The sequence below is a fragment of the Zea mays genome, chromosome 4 (genome assembly GCF_902167145.1).
Source record: "Zea mays cultivar B73 chromosome 4, Zm-B73-REFERENCE-NAM-5.0, whole genome shotgun sequence".
In the NCBI taxonomy this organism is placed as follows: domain Eukaryota; kingdom Viridiplantae; phylum Streptophyta; class Magnoliopsida; order Poales; family Poaceae; genus Zea; species Zea mays.
The window spans coordinates 27,218,212-27,221,610 of record NC_050099.1 but is presented as its reverse complement, the minus strand read 5'-3'; the positions used below and the strand labels follow the sequence as shown (position 1 = coordinate 27,221,610).

The following is a 3,399-nucleotide window of genomic DNA, read 5'->3' as shown; positions in this document are numbered from 1 at the left end:
CTTGGTGCGGGTGGCCAAGGACTTTTTTTCCCGGGCACATGGGTGGCGGTCTAGTCTTCGGATTGATTACCATTAGAGTGTGTGGGTTATAAACTTTTTTTTTCATTTACAAAGCTGTGTGCTTATTAAGCAGAGGCTGGAAGAAATTTCAAGAGCGTGTATCTCCTTGATGTAATGTGCTTGAAGTTATTAATAAAATCTTCCTTTATCAAAAAAAAAGCTCACATGGAAGAGAGCACATTTGAGATGACCTGGACTTGGGGCCCATTGTGCAGTATGATGGCTGTATCTTAAAAAAGATCATAACCAGGCTTAAGAGCTATGAGTAATCAATAAAGCACTCTCGTTCTTTGTGTGTGTCTGTATCGGGCTGCGGTGGGGGATGTTACTCGTACTAGCTAGCATACAGGATAGCAAAAGACATCTGCGATTTCGTGGATTAAATTGTTCACAGGTGTGGCAAAACTTGTGTCATTGCGGATTTAAATGAGAGGGCGCTGTGTCACAACGGCTCTGCTGGGGAAAATCAAGATTCAGGAGCCGGATGGGCCGACGGAAGGGGGAAGCAGCAAACGGACTGTAAAACCCAACCCAAGGTTCATTGGGCCAGAATGGAATTATTAGACCAACTTCAGCAGAGACTGCATCGCGCTCACCATCCCCAAAATGCGCGGTCGCGTGCACTATTCATCCGCCCAATGAGCTCTGCTCTGCATCCAGGCGTGGAAAATGGAGGCCGGCTTGTGGACTCCCTTTTCCTCCGCGTTCTCTCTCTCCCCCGCACTCCAACGCTGCTTTCCAAATAGTTCGTCTTCTTCAAGCACGAGCGTCGCCTCTAGTTCCTGTCTGTGGCTCCGGCCGTGTTGTTGTCCATGTGATGGAAGCCTGACCAGAGTGTAAACCTCATCGGGCTAGAGAGAGATTCCCGGGAAGCGCATGATGCTCATCGTCGACGATTGGTCGCTCAAGTCACCGGTAACAGATCCGGGTTGTCCCTCTCACTCGCTTGAAATCTCGCCGATCTGAATGCCATAAAGCTTCCAAGGTTTTCAATTAGGGGTTTATTCGTTCGGGTTTTCGATGAACTCTGAGGCCGTGTCCACTCCCTTCAAACTGACAGCACGCCCTACAATTTAAGGCAAATCTTCACAGTTTTTTTTGTTCCCCATTAATCAGTGGTGTCCACAACACCTTTGTTACAACTGCACACTTAATAATCCTAAACCCGCACGATAGGGGCGGGCCCAGGATTTCAAGGATGGTATTCCGAATCTCAGTGACCACAATTTTCTTGGTAGCCTAAATTTATTATTTATGAAAAACAGATAATTATCCTTTATCCATCGAACACAGATATGATATAATTTGTTGTCCACGAGTACGAGTATGAGTATAAAGGCATCCATTGGTAAACATTTCGTAGATATGAATATACAGTATCCATACCCGTTACCCGATGTGTATCTGACATTAGTATATATCTATATATGCGAACCTATATGGGTACAAGTATAAATCTAATTTTGTCTTGTAGTTATAGATTTGTAAACTATATACTTGTGTCCTAACCACGCGATTGTTATCCCTAGTCACACGGTAGGGAAATAAAAAACACTAGCGAAAAGCGAAGTTTAGGACAAAATAGCTGTAAAGTAGTGTTATTTTATGTTTTGACAATATTTTAGTGTATAAACATAATATATATAGATATAAATAAATTTTGTTGCCAGAAAATAATGGGTATTCAATTGAATACCCTTGCTTCTACATGGGCCCGCCCCTGCCACACGACACCATAGATTCCATGTCGAAATCTAACGTGGGCTACTACTTTGCTAAACGTTTATAATGGACCTCCAATTTTTTTTGTTCCCCATACAAATTTGGACACAGATGTTGTTGGGAACATAGCCAAATAACTACCTAGCTAGAGTCTGGAATATAGGAATGCACAAATCATACCATCTTTCACCCTACATAGTACTATTTGATTTAGGCACATCGTACATGTTCTTGTCATATTAAGTGTCACCTATGCTCAAGAGTTGGTAGTGTAGATAATTTTCTCTATGCAAATGCAATTGTTAGAGACCGCATTTATTCTATGATGGTATTTTTTAGTACCAACAATGGACAAGGACCCCATCGAAATGGTAGAGAGCACAGTGTGAGTGATCCAGGGAAGCCTTGATATCATTCGCAGCCTGGTCACTAATGGTGTTGTGAATGTAACCCACCTCAGTCTATCTATTCCCTTAAGACCACATTGTTTCAAATAATAGATGTGTGTGACATGCTTGACAAGTGTGTCGTCTCCATGATTTTTTTGCTAAAGCTAAGAGGGAAGAAGTTATTCAAGCTTAGGATACATCCACCACAACAGATGAAGCCACAGATGAAGGTGCGAGCAGTGAAGGTGCGAGCCGAAGTTGGTAACTTCGACAATGGAGAAAAGCTTCGAGCGCAAGCCAGCGAAGGAGAAGAAGTCAAAACTTGCGCAGCAAAAAAGAAAGGGAAAAGACGACAATGTCCCTGTATCATTTGTAAATCATGTGTGTAAACCCCATGGACATGTATGTAATTTTCTACGATGCCATTCAACTTTCTTATATATAGGTGAACAGTGCCCTACTTAGGCGGACCTTTTTGAAGGGCCTTAGCTTCATTTTGCTTAGCATCCAAAACACCTTTGTATTATTTTGTGCCAAAAAGCCCAAGGTATGTGTACATTTGTTTAACATGAATGAAAATGAAATAAAAATGATAAGGCATTCAAGATGAGTTCTGTACTCTATTATTCATTGCCACTTTACCCAATTCTATTTTACCTTTGTCTCTCATCAGTATCTTTGTCCTCAAGCTAATACTTTGGAGAAGTAATAACATGAGGGCGAAGGTGAAAGGGAAATGTGCCCTTGGGCCATTTCTAAGTATTTTGGTGATTGAGTGTCAACACAAGTGCTTAAATGTAAATCAATGCCCATGGATGAACAAAGTGCAAATCTTCAACAAAGGTATGTTTCTAAGTCTTAGTACATTGGTTTTGTGTACTAATATATTTGTCTAAGTGTTAGAAACAGAAAGAAGAAGAGAAGAGAAGACTTGGCTGTGTGCAGCCAAGGGGCTGTTTCGGTCTGGGGCACCGGACTGTCCGGTGGTGCACCGGACAGTGTCCGGTGGGGCACCGGACAGTGTCCGGTGCGCCAGGTTGCCTCGGCCGAAGAGGCCGCTCTCGGGTTTTTCTCCGGCGACTTCGGCTAAAATTCACCGGACTGTCCGGTGTGCACCGGACTGTCCGGTGAGCCAACGGTCGGCCGGGCCAACGGTCGGCCGCGCGATCGCCGCGCGACACGTGGCCGAGCCAACGGTCGGAAGGAAGCACCGGACTGTCCGGTGTGC

The 3,399-nt window shown here is 43.9% G+C and overlaps 1 long non-coding RNA gene across 1 annotated transcript; it reads left to right on the top strand.

The window, feature by feature from the left end:
* Positions 1-667: 667 nt before the first annotated feature.
* Positions 668-2,781, top strand: LOC103652971 (uncharacterized). The gene is made up of 2 exons (XR_565169.1): positions 668-975; positions 2,336-2,781. It is a non-coding gene; the product is annotated as an uncharacterized lncRNA (long non-coding RNA).
* Positions 2,782-3,399: the final 618 nt, after the last annotated feature.